At 43.7% G+C, this 21,068-nt stretch overlaps 1 long non-coding RNA gene across 1 annotated transcript; it reads right to left on the bottom strand.

The window, feature by feature from the left end:
- Window positions 1-7,590: 7,590 nt before the first annotated feature.
- LOC135978184 (uncharacterized) lies at window positions 7,591-9,199 on the bottom strand. The gene is made up of 2 exons (XR_010595602.1): window positions 8,848-9,199; window positions 7,591-8,387 (listed from the first exon to the last, which is right to left on the bottom strand). It is a non-coding gene; the product is annotated as an uncharacterized LOC135978184 (long non-coding RNA).
- Window positions 9,200-21,068: the final 11,869 nt, after the last annotated feature.

The following is a 21,068-nucleotide window of genomic DNA, read 5'->3' as shown; positions in this document are numbered from 1 at the left end:
TAAACCTGCTGCCTATTAATTTCGTTTGGTGGCCCCTAGTTCTTGTGTTATGAGAAGGAGTAAATAACATTTTGTTATTTACTTTCTCCACACAAGTCATGATTTTATAGACCTCTATCATATCTCCCGTCGTCTCTTTTCCAAGCTGAAAAGTCTCAGTCTTATTAATCTCTCCTCATACGGCAGCAGTTCCATACCCCTAATCATTTTTGTTGCCCTTTTCTGAACCCTTTCCAATTCCAATATATCTTTTTTGAGATGGGGCGACCACATCTGCTCATAGTATTCAAGATGTGGACGTACCATGGATTTATACAGAGGCAATATGATATTTTATGTCTTTTTATCTATCCCTTTCTTAATGATTCCCAACATTCTGTTCACTTTTTTGGCTGCCGCTGCAAATTGAGTGGATGTTTTCAGAGAACTATCCACAATGACTCCAAGATCTCTTTCGTGAGTGGTAACAGCTAATTTAGACCCCATCATTGTATATGTATAGTTGGGATTATGTTTTCCAATGTGCATTACTTTGCATTTCTCAACATTGAATTTCATCTGTCATTTTGTTGCCCAGTCACCCAGTTTTTAGAGATCCTTTTGTAGCTCTTTGCAGTCTGCCCGGGTCTTAACTATCTTTAGTAATTTTGTATCATCTGCAAATTTTGCCACCTCACTGTTTACACCTTTTTCCAGATCATTTATTAATATGTTGAATAGGACTGGGCCCAGTACAGACCCCTGGGGGACACCACTATTTACCTCTCTCCATTTTGAAAACTGACCATTTATTCCTACCCTTTGTTTCCTATCTTTTAACCAGTTACCAATCCATGAGATAACCTTCCCTCTTATCCTATGAAAGCTTACTTTGCTTAAGTATTCAGATCCTTAAATCTTGGGTCAAGTGCTGTAGCTATTTTTAGAAATTGGTATCTTCTTCGTATTTTGTCAAATTTTCAGCGAAAGTGTTCTTAAAACGAACAACATGTGCTAGGTCATCATCCGAGACTGCTCTGATATAACATGAAATATATAACAGAATGCAGATAAAACAGAGCAGGAGACATACAATTCTCCCCTAAGAAGTTCAGTCATAAATTTAATAACACATTTTTTATGAGCTTCATCAGTATGGAAGCATGGCCTCTGGAACAATGGCCAAAGCACGAAGAGGCATATGAATCTTTAGCACATCTGCACATAAATACCTTGCAACGCCAGCTACAACAGTGCCATGCAAATACCTGTCCTCACTTTCAGGTGACATTGTAATTAAGAAGCGGGCAGCATTATCTCCCGTAAATGTAAACAAACTTGTTTGCTTAGCTATTGGCTGAGCAAGAAGTACGACTGAGTGGACTTGTAGACTCTAAAGTTTTACAGTAACTCCTCACTTAACATCATCCCGATTAACGTTGTTATGTTGCTGATCAATTAGAGAACATGCTTATTTAAAGTTGCTCAATGCTCCCTTATAACATTGTTTGGCAGCCTCCTGCTTTGTCCACTGCTTGCAGGAAGAGCAGCCCGCTGGAGCTAGCTGATGGGGGCTTGGAACCAGGGTGGACCAGCAGCCCCCCTATCAGCTCCCCTAAGTTCCCTGTGCGGCAGCCACCCAGCAGGCTATCAGTTGCAGGCCATCAGGTGTCCCTCCCCCCACTGCTTTGTGCTGCTCCTGCCCTCTGCCTTGGAGCTGCTCCCGGGAGCCTCCTGCTTGCTGTGTGGGGGAGGCTAATGTCAGGGTGTCCCCCTCTCCCCTCTCCTGCCCCCTGCTCCTGTACCACATCTCCACAGAGCAGGTGGGGACACGACAAGGCTCAGGATGGAGGAAGCTTGCTGGTAGCAGCTGCTGTCTCAACTTGCTGATCTACTTAAAAAGGCAATGTACTTAGAGTGGGGTCAGCATACTGAAAGGGGCAAGGCGAATCTCCCTCTCTCATACACAGTGTGTGTGTGTGTGTGTGTGTGTCTCTCTCTCTCTCTCTCTCACACACACACACACACACACACATACAGTGTGTGTCTCTCTGTCTCTCTCTCTCACACACATGGTGTCTCTCTGCCTCTCTCTGCCATGCTGTCTCCTCTCCCTCCATTCCTGCTGCCCTATAGAGTGTGAGGCTACATTAATAACGTGTTAACCCTTGAGGGCTCAGCCAAGTGCTAGTTCATCATTTAGCAGTAAGGCATTCCCTGGGAAATATCTCACCCTCTTCCACTCACTGATCAATAATATCATGGTGAAATGTACGTAACAACACTGTGTGTAAAGTTATGATATCTCCCCTGTATGATGTTAAAGGCGCAAGTTCAAATTCACATAGCCCCAATTAGGTAAAACTGGTCAAGCAGGTATTGAACGAAGGGATATGTGTTTACTTCAGTTTGTGTATAAGCTGTAAACAGACTCTTCAGACAATGAGGGGAAGAAGGAAGAAGACAAAGAAAATCTGTATCTACACAAACAGAGGGAAGGAACAGCTTGAAACCTCCCCCTTACAGGACTCCCCATGTCTCCTTGCTCTCAGCTGGAAAGAACTTTAGCTATGGGTCTCTCAAGGAAATGCATTTCAGAGGGTGACAGAACTATCAAAGTGAGAAGCAAAAACACACCAAGTTCTCTCTCTCTACCCATCTCTCTCGTCACCTAAGAAGGCAGAAGAAACAGCTGTTGGACTTTGGGAGCAGATCCTCACCTAGGAGTTTGGTCAATAATGTACTGAAAACATGTGGTAAGGGACTTCACTTTAAACCAAGGCTAGTTTGTTAGTTTTAAAAAGTGTTTTAGCTTTATTTTTTTCTTTTAACAATTTCTGACTTTAATGCCTCATTGGCTGTACTTAAACTCTATCCTTTTGTCATTAAATATACTTTTTTTTGTTCTTTAATCAAAATTAATCCTGTGTTGTGAACTATGTGGGTTACTCCATTTAAGGTGGCAAGTTGCTGTATATTGTTTCCTTACCATGACAATGAACCTTTGTTATCTGAACTGTCCTGGGGAGGACTGGACAGACAGCATGGAATACACATTTTGGGGGGGAAATCCAGGACTATGAGTGTGTTGGGGTCACCCTGCATGTGGTAACCAAGGCTGATGGAAGCCAGAGTGTGACTGAAGAGTGGCGGGGAAGTTGCACCTACACACAGACACTTAGGGTGTGACTTGCATGCTGTAACGCTGTTTGTGAGTGGCCTAGGTGGGAGCTACAGCAACAAGGCATTGTGAGGCACCCAAGGTTCCAGTGCCTTGGGTTGTTATAGTGGAATGTTATAGTGACACATATTGCAAAGCGAATATCCATGGTTAGTCCATAATGGGGATGATTGGCAGCACTACTATATATTTTGATGTCTTTGTTCTGCAGCGGCTGTGATTATAAGGAGTCTATTATCTCCTGACATATCATCACCCCTTATGGTCAAGTGCATTACCATGAATCCTCATAGTCAGCACATTTAAGAAAGAGCATTTGTTCTGCTCTTTGATCCCTGTTGGAATTTCTTTCACAATGTTTTAAATCTTTCCCCTAAATCGTTGTCATTTGTATTTCTGACAGAGCACATTTCTTCACTCATATATCAGCACTTCTCATGTGCCTGTAAGCAGGAACAAAAATGTATTTTTCATTGGCTGAATTGATGTTGCTCTATTTTTGCCTGTAATTCATTTGTTTTCTGGTGTTTACTTGCTACTAGGGATGGCATGGCTTTTAGAGACTGCACGTTTGTTTATTGTTATTTTTTTGTTTTTTTATAAAAACAAAGTCTGCAAGCTAAGGGTGGTCTAATAAAAGTCAATGTGAAAAAAAATTAACAACTTGAATAAAGTACTATGTGGGGACTCACAAGTAGAGCTGGTCATGAATTTTTTAATGTAACATTGAATTTTTGGTCAAAACCAGAGAGTGAGAGAGAGATCAACCCATCTTAGAATAGCCAATATCCTTGCCAAACTGAATTCTTGTTTTCCAGCCAGCTCCACTCACAAGACATGGATAGAAGCCAGAAGCTTAGAGTTTTGTTCCTGGCTAACTCATTGTATAGCTTTGGGTAAGTCCCTCACACTTCTATATCTCAGCTTTCTCATCTGTAAAATGAGAATAAAGGACATACTCCCACTCTTACATCCTAGAATACTCAAGGAGCTGACTGAGGAGATATCTGAGCCATTAGCATTTATCTTTGAAAAGTCATGGAAGATGGCAGAGATTCTAGAGGACTGGAAAATGGTAAATATAGTGCCAATCAATAAAAAGGGAAATAAGGCCAACCTGTGGAATTACAGATCAGTCAGCTTAACTTCAGTACCCTGGAAGAAAATGGAACAAATAATTAAGAAATCAATTTGCAAATACCTAGAAGATAATCATGCTGACTTATTTATCACCTGGATTTGTCAAGAACAAATCATGCAAAACCAACCTAATAGCTTTCTTTGACAGGGTAACAAGCCTTGTGGATGGGGGGAAGCAGTAGATTTGGTATATCTTGACTTTAGTACGGCTTTTTATACTGTCTCGCCTGACCTTCTCATAAAAAAACTAGGGAAATACAACCTAGATGGAGCTACTATAAGGTGGGTGCATAACTGGTTGGAAAACCATTCCCAGAGAGTTGTTATCAGTGGTTCACATTCGAGCTGGAAGGGTATATTGCAGGGATCAGTTCTGGCTCCAGTTCTGTTCAATATCTTCATCAGTAATTTAGATAATGGCATAGAGAATACACTTATAAAGTTTGTGGATGATACCAAACTGGGAGGGGTTGCAAGTGCTTTGGAGGGTAGGCTTAAAATTCAAAATTCAAAATTATCTGTAGAAACTGGAGAAATGGTCTGAAGTAAATAGGATTAAATTCAATAAAGACAAATGCAAAGTACTCCACTTAGGAAAGAACAATCAGTTGCACACATATAAAATGGCAAGTGACTGCCTAGGAAGGAGTACTGCAGAAAGGGATCTGAGAGTCATTGTGGATCACAAACTAAATATGAGTCAACAGTGTAACACTGTTGCAAAAAAAGCGAACATCATTCTGGGATGTATTAGCAGGAGTGTTAGCAAGACACGAGAAGTAATTGTTCAGCTCTACCCCACACTGATTAGGCCTCAACTGGAGTATTGTGTCCAGTTCTGGATGCCACATTTCAGGAAAGATGTGGATAAATTGAAGAAGGTCCAAAGAAGAGGAACACAAATGATGAAAGGTCTAGAAAACATGTCCTATGAGGGAAGATTGAAAAAAAATGGGTTTGTTTAGTCTGGAGAAGAGAAGACTGAGAGGGGACATGATAACGGTTTTCACATACATAAAAGGTTGTTACAAGGAGGAGGAGAGAAAAAATATTCTCCTTAACATCTTAGGTTAGGACAAGAAGCAATGGGCTTAAATTTCCAGCCAGGGCAGTTTAGTATGGACATTAGGAAAAACTTCCTGACAAGCAGCAGTGTTAAGCACTGGAATAAATTGCCTAGGTAGGTTGTGGAATCTCCATCAGGGAGATTTTTAAGAGCAGGTTAGATAAACATCGATCAGGGATGGTCTAGAATTAGTGGTTCTCAAATTTTTGCACTTGTGACCTCTTTCACACAGCAAGCCTCTGAGTGCAACCCCCCCTTATAAATTAAAAACACTTTTTTGTATACTTAACACCATTATAAATGCTGGAGGCAAATCAGGATTTGGGGTGGAGGATGACAGCTCATGACCCCCCATGTAATAAGCTCATGGGGTCCCAACCCCCAGTTTGAGAACCCCTGGTCTAGATAATACTTAGTCCTGACCTGAGTGCAGGGGACTGGATTAGATGACCTCTCAAGGTCCTTTCCAGTCCTATGATTCTATAATTCCTTACTGTAGAAGTTACTAGTAACCCCCCTTAACAGCTAGTAGCCGTTATGTCAGCCAGTGGCCATTAGGAAAAACCAAACACCTTAAGTACACAGTAGCCTAAACTTTTCAACTGTCTTCCCTTTCAAGGCCTTAAGGTAGTTAAAGCTGGTCCCAAGCCGTTTTTCACTAACCAAATAGCAAAAGCACGGGTCTAACAACCACCAATCAAGTGTTAACACGGCAAGGGCCTTTGTCTGAATGTGTATAAAGGATCTGTAAAATGTGTGTAAGACAAAGCTTTGTACCAAGGTGCAAAGCTCTCCTTTCTTCTGCAAAATAAAGCAACTCTTCCTTATCCCTGTCTGGCTGTCATTGGCTCTCAGCTAAATAAACCCAATATTTCGGTAACAGTTACTGGCGACTCCGCCGGGACTCTCCTAGCTCGGACATCGGACTTCGGATGACTGTGGCTAACTGAAAACAGCGCCAACAGGGTGTTTCACCCCTTTTCTCTGCTTCACCACGGCCCCTGGGATTCATGTTCCGATAAGGTGAGTCCTAATAGGATAAGAAGACACTATCTGGTTCTGGTCTGGTTCTGTTTTGGTTAACCCGTTAATGAATTTCTGTCTTATACATTTGGGCGTTAGGTGTGTGAACAAAACTGAGCCTCTCATTCGTAATTCCTCAAAGTAAAAGCCATCGTGTCCAAAAAAATAGCTAATGCATCAATAAACGCTTTCCAAAAGTTAAAACAAAAAAATTAATAAGGTCGCAAAAATAGCTTTGCCATTAAAAAAAAGCAAACACCTTAAGTACACAGTAGCCTAAACTTTTCAACTAGAATCCCCTAGTATCATCACTAAAGCAAAGATTTGATCTATCATCAATGAGGCCCCCTTCCCGTACCTATCTCTGTGTTGTATCAATGGAACAGACACATCAAAAATGCCAAAGACTAGAAGGGCAAATTCATTAATCCTGTAATTATTAAATAAATAAAATAAAAATAAATAAATTATTTTAAAGAGAGTATCAAGTAGGGAAAGTAAGTTTGGTGGAACATGTTCCCAAACTCATTCCCCTCTAGGAGTCATACCATGTGTTGTATGTAAATATTATTGTTTAAAAATTAGCATAGTCTTTGAATGAAGCAATATGAGGGAACATGCACTGAAGATTAAACTGATGGCAGATGTCAACTTGTTCCATTTAGAAATGTATTTTAATCATTTTAGTTCCTTGAAGTGATTACCTTTCCAAACCCCTTAAAAATGCAAGTGTGCCCCAGAGACCCCTTGGCAAAGGGTCCCCTGTTCTTTGCAAACAACTCTCATCTGAGACCTGTCAAAATCACTACACCAAACATATCTTGCAGTGTATTTACCCATAAAAGATAACATGTAAATGTGACATTGCTCTGATGTTATCTGGACCGGTGATCTGCTAGGTCACTCCAATCCTTGACTCTGGGAGCCAGCCTTACCCTGCTGTGCTGTGAGAACCCCCACTCCTGGGCTGTTTACGCACAGCCTCTAGCATGTAAGCTGCTTGGACTGGGCAACTGAATGACACTAGCCAATATCTCCGGTCCCAGACACAACCCTAGGAACCTCCGTCTTGCAGTGTCCAGTTATGCCCACTGGATGCTGCATATGAGTTCATCAATTTAACAAAGAAATTGATATGTACCAGGCTTGTTCTCCCAAGGGGAGTCTCTGACACGCTTCAAACCAAACGCACTGCTTCAGATAGAATAAACAAACACATTTATTAACTACAAAAGATAGATTTTAAGTGATTATAAGTCAAAGCACAGGTCAGATTTGGTCAAATGAAATAAAAGCAAAATGCATTCTAAGCTGATCTTAACACTGTCAGTGTCCTTACAAACTTAGATGCTTCTCACCACAGGCTGGCTGGTTGCCCTTCAGCCATGCTCTCCTCTTGGATCAGCACTTCAGTCGCTTGGTGGTGATGTCCGTAGATGGAGGTGAAAGAGCGAGGAAGAGCATGGCAAATGTCTCTCCCTTTTATCATGTTCTTTCTTCCCTCTTGGCTTTGGTCCCCCTTTCAGAGTCAGATGAGCATTACCTCAGTGTAGTCCCAGACTGACCAAGGGAAGGGGGGTGACTCACTGGAGAGTCAAACAGACCCTTTGCTGCTGCTTAGGCCAGTGCCTTTATTCCTTGGAGGCTGGGCTGGGTTTGTCCCATACATGCCCTGATGAGGTATGAACTGCCCCACGGTTCCTGGAGAGTTTTGCCTGAGCTTGCTTTAAGCCACGAGGACACATTTTCAGCCTCATAACTATATACATGAAATTACAACCTATAACTTTACTATAACAACAATGTTTAGTGCATCATGAGCCTTCTGAAGACACCCGACATGACAAACTTTGCATTGGATACCTGTAGAGAGGGGTCGTTGGGGTTCGTCCCATTCCAGGGCGGCGGGGAACCACACCGCCTCCTTCAGTCCTTGCACTGGTCCCTGGGGAATCAGTCGGGCCACAGGAGTCCTGGCTCAAGCTGTCCGGCAGGGGGCTGAGCACACACACAGGTAACAATTAGCAGATAACAAGCACAGGCCCTGGGCCAGGGTGGGGCAGTAAAGAGTCACAGCTCAGGCCCTCAGGCAGGGGCTGAGCAGCGGTTTATATAGTCAATAGGCCCAGGCCCTGGGTCAGGGCGAGGCAACAATGAGTTCAAGGCTCAGGCCCTCAGGCAGGGGCTGAGCAAACTCAGGTAAATAGCATACCCAGGCTTCAGGTTCCAAGCAGCCTGCGAGAGGGGGAGACTGCCACCCACATGTTGGGTGGCAGGGTGGGACGCAGGCCCTCCCACTCCACTGTGTCCCAGCCCAGGGCCTTAGCAGCGGCCAAAGGCCCCCGATGTGTCAGTGGGGATCCTTGCCACAACACACTGACCTGGGTTCCGGCTGTGCTGCAGCCAGACTCGGGTCAGCTGCCCCCGGGCTACTTCCCAACTCCCCCTCTGGAGGTACCTGGGTCAGGGTGGTGTCCTCAGGGGAGTCGATCACCATTGGATCCTTGGGGTAGCTGGCAAGGGGTAGGCTCAGTGACTTTTCCACACGCTGATCCGTGTTGAGTAACGGCCAGTCAGGCCAGTCTCCAGGTCCACTGCCGGTTGCTGGAGTCTTTCCAGTGAGACCTGGGCTGGAGACATCTGGCATCTCCAGTGGCTGCCTCTCGAGTGAGCTCTCGGGTTGGGCTCTTATACTTCCTGTCCTGCCTCTCTCCCTCTGTGGAGCGGGCTTGGAGTGCTCTGGCTCTGCTCACTCTGGTGTCCAGCAGAGCTCGTTCCTCTCCGGAGCACTGGGGAACCACACTGCCTCCCTAAAATACCATACAATCATATTATAAGGATGAACATGGGGGTGCAGAGTATTCCCCCGAGATATAGAGTGTCACAGTAAGGTATCTACAAAAAGCGTGTAACTTGTCAAGACTCAATCATTTCAAGCTGTGGGTATGAGCTATGTTGAAAAAATATGATTTATGGTTTTGGATGTAAAAATTAGTCACAGGGCCTATGTCTCAGTGATGGGCCATTCAAGCAGGAGGGAGTTGTCACCCTGTGCTGGTTAGCCAATGATGTAATGCAAGGCTCAGTTGTCTAGCTGTGCTCAGTCCCAAGACTATCAGTGGAAAACCATCAGAGACAACTGCAAACAATAAAAACCACTTGCACGTAAAAAAAAAAAACCTTTACAACATTAATTGCGCTCTCTATGAATACAGACAAAAGACTGTTTCAGTGTAATACAAAGTGGGAAGAGGCACTCTGTATCCATTCACTGAGTAAACATCTTCTAGAGCAGAGGTGGGCAAACTATGGCCCATGGGCCGGACCGTCCTGTCCGGCCCCTAAGCTCCTGGCACCTCCCCCGCTGTCCTCCCTCCCCCGCAGCCTCAGCTCGCTTGCTCCGCCGCTGGCGCAATGCTCTGGGCAGCGAGGCTGTGAGCTCCTGGGGCAGCGCAGCTGCAGATCCGGGGTCTGACCCGGTGCTCTGAGCTGCGTGGTGGTGGCGACAGCAGCGGCAGCATGGCCCAGCTCCAGCTGGGTGGCGTGGCTGTAACGCCCCCAGCCACCGGTGCTCCAGGCTGTGCGGTTAAGGGGGTAGGGGGTTGGATAGAGGGTGGGGGGAGTGGTCAGGGTGGTCAGAGAGCACGGAACAGGGAGGTTGAATGGGGGCAGGGGTCCCGGGGGAGCCGTCAGAATGAGAGGTGGGGGTTGGATAGGGCAGCAGCGGGCGGTCAGGGGACAGGGAGCAGGGGTGTGTGGATGGGGCAGGGGTCCTGGGGGGGGGGCAGATAGGAAGTGGGGTTTGGGCCATGACTCCTTCCCCTAACCGGCCCTCCATACAATTTCCGAAACCTGATGCGGCCCTCAGGTCAAAAAGTTTGCCCGCCCCTGTTCTAGAGTGGGAAAGAGTATACTGGTTCCTGGGAAGCCAGCTAGATCTGCAACAAACTGATTAATTTTTTGGCGGGGGTGGGGGGGAGGAGGGAGAGGGAGGAAACAACTTTATTAGTTAGGAAAGGTAACTTAATAAGGTATAGGCCCTAGATGGTGTTTTATGATTTTGTTTTTTATTGTAACCTTTTTTTCCAGCACACTCTCATTTCAAGTTGAATCTTAATTCTTTCTTAAATAAACCTACTTTTGTTTTTTTATAAGTGCTCACACATGCTGTGTGTTATACAGGAGCAGTGATTTAAGGTAAAACTGGTAAACTGGGATACACTGCTCCTTTGAGTAGCCTTGCTGTCAGAGAGCAGCTATGTGGAGGCAAGAGCCTTCAGTCAGAAGTCCTTTCTCTCCCCTCTGAATATTAGGGTCGCTCTGGTTTGGGGGGCTGAACTCCCTGCGGTATGTGGATGTTCAAGCTGCATGCCTCCCAATACAGAAATTAGGTGAAAACCCAGAGTGCAACATAGAGCATTTCCTTTTCCTTCATGGGTTATTCCCAGATAGAGGAACAAAGGGGCCAGGCACAGTCCCTGTCTACAAAGAGAATTCAAAGCACCCTTGGATATCTTCCCCTCATTGTACATTTGTCAAGATGGATGGTTAGCTGGCTTTTACAGAGCCAGAACACACAATTAGCAAAGAATGTGAAATTAAATGACTAATTTTAGTACAAACCAACTTAAAAGAGGAAATTGCTATGCTCCAGTGCATACATGTTTCACAAGACCAGGGCAGTGTAACTAATCTGCTTGCAACAGTGTCAGTGGATATACTAAGTTTATGGCAGTCATTGTCTGAAAGAAAAGTTATAGACACATAGAATATATGATAGATTGAAGAAAAATCACTATGACTAGCATGGAAATTAAAGCACATAGATAGGGCCCAATCCTGCATTCCTTTCACATCCTGAACTCTTATTCATTTAAATTGTTCTGAGCATGCAAGGAATACAGGATCAGGCCCATAGCACAGAATGAAGAGAATATGAAAAGATTTCTGCCGTATCATTGCATTTTTGACTTTTGACTCCAAATGACTGGTATTTTTTTTAATATAGAAGAAATAATCAAATATTCTCTTTAATTTCCGGTCTGCATTGAGTTTGCTCCATTTCCTTTATCACTTACAGAAATAATATATTTTTAATCCTTAAAACTTTATATTCTTAAGGGACTGTACTGGGACCATGGCCAACTGTTGGCACCAGTGTTGCTGGTTTTGCACTCTCTCTCAAGTCTTGGCCGGAGGTAGTTTATGCAAAGGCATGCTAAGAACAGATTCCTAAGGTAATCTGTTCAATTTGAAATAACCCTGGATATTGATCTCTTGTTATGTGCTTCAGTACAACCACACTACTTTGTTTAAAAGCTGTTTGCAGTACAAGAGCATGGTGGGCAAGTACAAGCCATTTTATATGGGGCCCTTCAGTATTACTAAGTAATAGATAATGGAGTTCTATTAAAGCTACATTCTTATTTCCACCCAGGTGTCTTTGCACCACTCTGGCAGTATACAGTGGCATCAAGGTGCCTGAGGCTATGTCTACACTAACAGCAGCGTTTAGAGTACAGGCACTACACCCTGCCCCCAGCATGGGTATAAATAGCAGTCTAGATGGTGAAGCACTACTTAGGTGAATAAAGAACGGACATGCCAGAACTTTAGGTATGTACCCTACATGACTCTCTGCATGCCCAAGCAGTGCCTCCCACATCTACACTGCTATTTTTAGCAGTGTAGCCTCCCACTGTCTCCACGCTGCTGGAGCCTTTCCCCACTGCCTTCCCCCGGCCAGAACTTTTCACTGCCTCATGTAGCTACACACTGCAGTGTGGACACTGCCTGCTTTTCACTGTGGCATGAAGCTACACAAACCCTACATGCCACCACCAAGGCCTTAGTAGAAATGAGAATCAAATCCAGAGTCTCCTGTGAATGATAGCCCCTCTTGGCTTTGGGGGAAAGATTTTTACAGTTACCACAGCTAGTAGGAAACAACTGAACATGTATGCTTCAGTTCACCAAAGTATTTATAAGAACATGCCTAAATTAAGTACAAGTAATCCCAGGGAAATTAGTGGGACTATTCACATGCTTAAAGTTTGACAATTTTAAATGCATTGGTGAACTAAGTGCAGGTTACCCTGGTTGAACAATTATAAAGTTGCTGGAGAACATTAGAGTACAAAAATGTAAATTAGCAAAGAACAGCAACATTTTAGAACTTCAGAATATAGCTTTATCATCACCAATGAAAATAAGCATAAATTTCAAAGTAGTTTTCTATAATTCTTGATTAACATTCTTAAGAATGACATTGTCTCTAATATGGAGATCTAAAGAGATCCCAAGTTTTTAATTTATGAAGTTTTGTAAACTTGCTAATTTTTTCCCCCTATTGTTCATAGACTCATAGACTCATAGACTTTAAGGTCAGAAGGGACCATTATGATCATCTGGTCTGACCCCCTGCATGCTGCAGGCCACAAAACCATCCCTACCCTTTCCTTGACTCTGCTGATGAAGTCCCCAAATCCTGTGTCTTAGTGACTTCAATTGGCAGAGAACCCTCCTGCTAGAGATCCCTGCCCCATGCTGCGGAAGAAGGCGAAAAACCTCCAGGGCCTCAGCCAATCTACCCTGGAGGAAAATTCCTTCCCGACCCCAAATATGGCGATCAGTAAGACCCCGAGCATGTAGGCAAGAGTCTCCAGCCTGACCTTTGTTAGCCATTATACTGTTTACCTACCATTGCTTGGTATTCCTCAGCTAATATATTTTACCATTAAACCATTCCCTCCATAAACTTGTCTAACTTAATCTTAAAACCAGACAGGTCCCTCGCCCCCACCGTTTCCCTCGGAAGGCCGTTCCAATATTTCACCCCTCTGACGGTCAGAAACCTTCGTCTAATTTCAAGCCTAAACTTCCCCACGGCCAGTTTATATCCATTCGTTCTCGTGTCCACATTAGTACTAAGCTGGAATAATTCCTCTCCCTCCCTTGTATTTATCCCTCTGATATATTTAAAGAGAGCAATCATATCCCCCCTCAACCTTCGTTTTGTCAGACTAAACAACCCGAGCTCCTCCAGTCTCCTTTCATACGACAGGTTTTCCATTCCTCTGATCATCCTAGTGGCCCTTCTCTGCACCCGTTCCAATTTAAGTTCATCTTTTTTAAACATGGGAGACCAGAACTGCACACAGTATTCCAAATGAGGTCTCACCAGCGCCTTATACAACGGAAGCAGCACTTCCTTATCCCTACTAGATATACCTCGCCTAATGCATCCCAAGACCGCATTGGCTTTTTTCACCGCCGCATCACATTGTCGACTCATAGTCATCCTGCGGTCTACAAGAACCCCTAGGTCCTTCTCCTCTTCCGTTACTTCTAACCAATGCGTCCCCAGCTTGTAGCTAAAATTGTTGTTAGTTATCCCTAAATGCATCACCTTACACTTTTCACTATTAAATTTCATCCTATTTCTGGTACTCCAATTCACAAGCTCATTCAAGTCTCCCTGCAGAATATCCCTATCCTCCTCCGAATTGGCAACGCCTCCCAACTTCGTATCATCCGCAAACTTTATCAGTCCACTCCTGCAATCGGTTCCGAGGTCAGTTATAAATTGATTAAATAAAATGGGTACCAAAACCGATCCCTGAGGAACTCCACTGGTAACCTCCCTCCAACTTGACAGTTCCCCCTTCAATACCACCCGCTGCATTCTCCCCATTAACCAATTCCTTATCCACCTCTGAATTTTCATATGGATCCCCATCTTTTCCAGTTTAACCAATAATTCCTCATGGGGTACAGTATCAAATGCTTTACTGAAATCCAGGTATATTAGGTCCACCGCATTTCCCTTATCTAATAAGTCCGTTACTTTCTCGAAGAAGTAGATCAGATTCGTTTGGCACGATCTGCCCTTCGTAAAACCATGTTGTAATTTATCGCACTTGCCATTAACCTCGAGGTCCTCAACTACTTTCTCTTTCAGAATTTTCTCCAGCACCTTGCACACTACAGATGTTAAACTAACAGGCCTGTAGTTACCCGGATCACTTTTTTTCCCTTTCTTGAAAATAGGAACCACATTAGCTATTCTCCAGTCTAACGGTACCACCCCCGAGTTTACAGATTCATTAAATATTATCGCTAATGGGCCTGCTATTTCCCGCACCAATTCCTTCAATATTCTCGGATGAAGATCGTCTGGTCCTCCCGACTTAGCCCCATCAAGGCGTTCGAGTTTTCTTTCTACCTCGGAAACGGTAATCCCCCATTCTGTTTGCCCCTCTGTCACGGTGCTAGTATCCCTAATACCTTCATTGGCCTCATTAAACACCGATGCAAAATATTCGTTGAGATATTGCGCCATGCCTAGGTTATCTTTAATCTCCTCTCCGGCTATAGTCTTCAGCGGTCCTACTTCTTCCTTCTTTGCTTTCTTCCTATTTATATGGCTGTAAAACCTCTTACTATTGCTTTCAATTCCCCTCGCTAGGTCCAACTCAACACGGCCTTTGGCCTTTCTCACTCTATCTCTACATTCTCTGACTTCACTAAGGTAAGTTTCCTTACTGATCACTCCCCTCTTCCAGTCTTTGTACGCTTTCTGTTTTTTCCTAATCGCCCCTTTGAGTCGGTCGCTCATCCAGCTCGGTTGCAATTCTCGGACCAAGAGCTCCAATTCCTCCATTTTGTTACCTAGGCTTCTCGCATTGGTGTATAAGCACCCTAATGTATGTTGTTTCGCCTGTCTCCCATTAGTAACACTATATGTTACAGGCCTTTTTATGTCCTTCCCCCTTATCCTTCTTGTGTCCAATCTCATCTCCCCGGCTATATCACCTCTTATCTCACTCACTTTTTCAATGTTGGAATCTGGCGTGGAGATTAACTGTACATCTCCCAACCGTCTCCCCAAACTTCCTAGTTTAAAGCTCTTTTGATAAGATGAGCCAGCCTCCCTCCCAAAAGTCTATTTCCTTCCCTACTCAGGTGAAATCCATCCCGCGAGAACAGCTGTCTGTCCCCGAAAGCCTCCCAGTGGACATACATCCCAAAGCCCTCCTTATAGCACCACTCCCTTAGCCAACTATTTATTCTAACAATCCTATCAGCCCTTTGCTGCCCTTCCCTAGGAACAGGCAGAATCCCACTAAAGATAATCTGAGCCTCTATCTCCTTAAGTGTCTTCCCCAGCCTGGCATAATCTCCCTTGATTCTCTCTAACGAGAACCTAGCTGTGTCATTCGTTCCCACATGAAGAATTATCAAGGGGTTCTTACCTGCTCCTTTTAGGATCCTTTTCAACCGCAGGTCCACATCGCGTATCTTTGCGCCCGGTAGACAGCACACCCTTCTGTTCTCCGGGTCCGCCCTGGTCACAGGCCTGTCCGATCTCCTCAGTAAAGAGTCTCCAATTACATAGACCTGTCGTTGCCTGGCAACATTGCGATCTAGTAATCTAGTCTCTGATCCCTCCAGTCCTGACCTGTGTCTGTTCCTATCTTCTCTTATACTCCCCCTTTTGCCTTGCTCTACCCTCTGAGGGCCCAGGTTTTCCGCTGTCTCCATCATCACCTCCCCTCTCTCTATTGGACTAGCTGCTCTTCTCTTCTTCCTCAACGTCCCACCTTCAGTCCCCACCTGCTGCCCCTCCACCTCGTTATCCAAACAACCAAACCTGTTCCTGAGTTCTGTTCCCCCCTCACTGGCCCTCCTTTTCCTTGGCCTGCTTCTCACAGTCACATGCTTCCACTTCCCTTGTTCTCCCCCTTCCTTTCCCCTCTCGTTCTCATCTACTACTGCCTCCTCCTGCACCCTAGAGCATTCCCCTTCAGCCCCGCCTTGCCTGTCCTCCATCAGCTGCTCAAACCCCCGCCTAAACTCCACCAGGGTATCTACCTGCATCTCCAGTCCCTTAATCTTTTCCTCCAGTAACACTATGAGGCGACACTTCATACACACATACCTTTGTTCCAGGTCCCCTGCTAGGACTATATACATACCACAGCTCCCACATGCCGCCATCTGCATCCTGTCTGCTGCTGCTTGGCTCATGGCTGCTGCAATCTCTGCCCACAGCACCTGGGGAAACAGGGCACGCACCACACCGCACCCTCCTGCCTCCCCCTTGCCCTCCCCCTGAGAACTCCCTCTCAAACTCCCGTTAGCTGCCCTGTTTGCTGCCTCCGGTGCCGCTGCTCGCAGCTGTGCTGCTGCCTGGCTGGGCGGCCACTTTTATGGGCCCCCTACTCAGCTCAGTTACTCACACCTTCTTGTCAACTGTTGGAAATGGGCCAAAGTTTTTTTTCTCCTGCTGATAATAGCCCACCTTAATTGATTACTTTTGTTATAGTTGGTATGGCAACACCCATTTTTTCATGTTCTTTGTGTATATATATCTTCCGACTGTATTTTCCACTGCATGCATCCGATGAAGTGGGCTGTAGCCCACGAAAGCTTATGCTCAAATAAATTTGTTAGTCTCTAAGGTGCCACAAGTATTCCTCAGTCTTTTTGCTGATACAGATTAACACGGCTACCACTCTGAATAACCCTATGTTATCCTTTGAGGCTTGGGATCAAATCCAAGCTGGCTGTGCCATAATTATCTTAAAGCCTCATTGAGCTGTGAGACAACTTTACCTTAGTGCCAATATTTCTGTTTAGCACATAAGCATCAGAGGGTGCTGTGTATGAACAAAGGTAAATGGACATAATAAACTAGCATCTTCATATTGATCTGGAGTCACTCCATGTCCTTGGCTCCAAAACTATGTGAATGAAAGTTTGTCATGGTAAATTTATTTGCTGTATATCCCATTTGGGGCCCTAAGCAAGAATACCTCCCCCCCAGTACTGTACTAAAATAAGCAAGTTCTTATAATTTATTTGCTGTGCCCACTGCAGCTGAAGCAAAAGATGGTATGTTTCAAAATGTATTTAGCTTTTTTCAAAGTGATTTTTTATTTAGAAAAACCTCTTAATTTTGTAACTGTAGTTATCAATTTTAGTTAAAACGGTAGAAGGAGCTGGCCTAGTGACAGTACTTTGCACCAATATGAAGGAGACCTCGGTTTAATTCCTATCCTTTTATAGTTCTAGCTGGTAGGGAAATTCACTCAGACCTTTTGAGAAAGAAAGAACTAGAACAATGCTTCGCAGTGTGGGATGGGACTGTTGTGAGGATTGGAAGTGGCAATGAGGTTCGGAGGCGATTGCTGACAGATGTCTAAGAAACAGCAAAATAATCCTCCCATCTGTCCGAGATGTCTGTGACTTCCACTCTAGACATCTCCACTGGTGTGTTTTAATTGGCTGTGTTCATTTGTGTTTGGTTGATATTATGTTTTATTTGCATTTGAAATTTGAACCGATGCTATCCCATTTGGGGCCCTAAGCAAGAATACCTCCCCCCCAGTACTGTACTAAAATAAGCAAGTTCTTATAATAAAAAGCAAACAGAGGCCCCCTTGAGCTGCTTGGGGCCCTAAGCAATTGTTTAGTCTGCTTATGCCTAGCACTGGCTCGATTTGATATATAAGTAAGATAAGGGAATTCATAAGAGTAGCCACTATGGTAAATCGATACTGACCCAATCCTGAAACCATAAAGGTCTTGGTTTCTAAATGGTGGAAAAGACTAGGAAATAAGGGGAACTTTCAGTAAAGACTTGGGGAACTTCTGGGGCAAGGGGATGTTTCTCTCCTAGAAGCATGCTATCTGTGTGAGTATTCTCTTCTTCAGCAATGGTGTCAGGAGTGACTGAATCCCTCTCTCTAAAAGGAGAGCATGGAGATAGAAAGAACAATCCTCACTGTCAGCTAGGTTTGCTGATGGTGAAAGTTTGAAAGTCAGGGAAGGTAACAGGGAGAACTAGAGCAGAAAGAAGAGAAAGATGCTTAACTGTGGGAACTGAAAGGAAAGGAAAGCCAGATATCAAGTCTAAAGGATGAAGAAGGAGCCTGAACAGAAGCTGTATAGAGAAATAAATAAAACTTCAAGACTGCCTACAAAGTCAAAAAATAAGGGCAAGACCTATCTCCATAACATACTAAAGACAGCAGCAAACTTCAAGGCACAGAAACTGCTAATGCTTCAAAAAAACAGCAACAATGGAACCCATATTCCAAAAGACTGCACCAGAGTATTCAAATGTAGAAACTCATATGGCTGGGTTAACTGGATCCAAAGATTTGAAAAATTCTGGATGATTTAATAGACAAGTCAGAAGAATGCCAGATAAATGCTCCAATATTGACCTTTGGTCAGGCTCCAGATGATATTCTACATTTGTTACTCCTCACCGATGTGGAAAAGATAGAGTACCCCCGCCCCCAGTGAATGAGGCATTTGATATCAGATTTATAGGTAGGCATAATTTTATATAGGAAAAGGTAAAATTTAATAGGAGGCTGCAGGAATGAGAGGAAACAGCTGAAGTTTTTATAACAGCAGTTCACAGTCTTGCTGAACATTGCAAATAGGGTGCCTTAAAAGAAGAACTAATAAGAGATAGGATAGCTGTACATGTAAGGGATAATAAGTTGTCAGAGCATCTTCAATAAACCCAAATCTGATAGTAGTGAAAGCTATAACTCAAGTCAGAGCACAAGAAACCACAGAGAAAGAGTACTACAATTTATATGCTAGCAGCAGGAGGCACCAAATCAGATAACATTGATACAGTAAAGATGAGAAAAACAAATGAAACGAGCAATGAGACTAAGCTCCTAACATAAGAATTGTCCAGAACTAAAAAGTGGGAGGACAAAGAGCATTTACTGGAGGGAAAGTCAAATAAAGAAACACCAAAACCACTGTGGAAGATGTGGCAAGACACCCAACCACACCTGGATGCGATGTAAAGTGAAAGGGGCAAAGTAAGTGTAGGATATGCCACACCAAAAAAAAAAAAAAAACAGAAGTACTTGTGGCACCTTAGAGACTAACACATTTATTTGAACATAAGCTTTTGTGGGCTACAGCCCACTTCATCGGATGCAAGCTTATGCTCAAATAAATTGGTTAGTCTCTAAGGTGCTACAAGTACTCCTGTTTTTTTTTGCGGACTGCTAAAGATACGGCTGCTACTCTGAAACCAACAAAAAAAGTTCATTTTGTAATAGCCTGCAGATCACTGAGAACCCCAGGCAGGAGTGCTATCATCAGAGGATGTTTCCATATTTCTTGGGTAGATATCCTCATAAAAGCAGGAAAAAAGAGGGGCAGGTATACATAAATTAATCTAAATGGATGAAACTGGCACTGAAACAGCTGACACTATTATTAAAAAAAAATATTCCAAGGCTGGAGATGTGCAAAGACCCAATATGATTCTACACTGGTCCAGTTTTATATGCATAAAATATCGTAAAGTCAGGGATAAAAAAGGAGGAACCAAGTTAAGAGGTTTCCCTACTAAAAGGATGGCACCAATGTTCCATTGTTCTGTTGCCCATATTATCACAGTTACAGAAGTAAAAGGATACATACCCTGTTGGTTTGTGGACCCAAATTTTCTCACAGAGGGCCACAAATTCTCACTGTTCCTGAGTGATAGCTGTTGATTCTGGGTCTCTAACAGAGATGTCTATAAACTCACAGTTAATCTGGCATTTCCTTTATTGACTATACCCTTTAGGAAGCTCATGTTTGTTATCTACATGTGTATTGAATAATTACACTCAATAAATTAGTTCCTGATATGCCTTTCTTCAATAATAGGATATGATTAGCTGGGTCACAAGGCTAAGATCTTTATCCTTTTAAAGAAGGGGATCTTATTCTCCCAGAAAGACAAACATTAGTTTAGATGAAGTGTAACACCGACAGACTCCAGTTGTCAACAAGTGGGATTGAACCTCGGGCCTCTGGAGCTTAGTGCATGAGCCTCTACTGAATAAGCTAAACGTCTCTCTCTCTCCCCCTCCCCCCCCCCCCCCCCCCCGCTCCCAGATGGGACAGAGCACCACACCTGGGTGGTATGTGGGTTACAAAAGCAGCAGTCTGTTGGGCTATGTTGAGTTATGTTTTTAAAGCACCCCATCACTTGCCTATTTATTGTGGAATGCAATGGATATCAAGGGAGTTTCTCTTCTTCTTGGTCTTGTCTTAACTTAGAAAGTATGCTTTTTTGGTAAGGAACTCACTTCATCTGTATTTCTTTGCAAAGCACCATGCACACGTGTAGTGCTATAGAGCTAAATAATATTATTAATATTTCCATCCTTTCCCCCTTCAGGGAGCCCTGCTGTGTTGCAGCATCAAGCGTATGTTTCATTTTTAGTCTGGTAAAGATTAATGGCTAGACCTGAGTGGGACAGCTCTAATATGGCAACATGTATCCTGCTGCAGCACCTGCTGTAGGCTCCTGTTAAACAGTGCATGTCTGGAGTTAATTTTTTCATAATTACATCCACAGGCAATGAAATTTAACATAACTGTATTAACCTTGATACAGTTCAGGATAAATAAATTAGAAGATAAAGGAATGTGTCTACGGTGTAAAATTGTTTGTTTGAATACAAATATTACTTGGTCTGTTAATTTGGAACAGGTAAAGGCAAGTAAACAAAATAGCTTAGGCAGACTGAAATGTGAGAATAATGAAAAATGAGTGAACTTATTTATTGGAATCTCAGTGTCCCTGTTTGAGCTCTGTGTGTGAATAACTGTTTTTGGTATGCTGACAATTCGGGGGGGGGG

The sequence above is a fragment of the Chrysemys picta genome, chromosome 1 (assembly GCF_011386835.1).
Source record: "Chrysemys picta bellii isolate R12L10 chromosome 1, ASM1138683v2, whole genome shotgun sequence".
NCBI classification, from domain to species: Eukaryota; Metazoa; Chordata; order Testudines; family Emydidae; genus Chrysemys; species Chrysemys picta.
The sequence above is the reverse complement of the archived record's forward strand: the minus strand, read 5'-3'. Positions and strand labels throughout refer to the sequence as shown.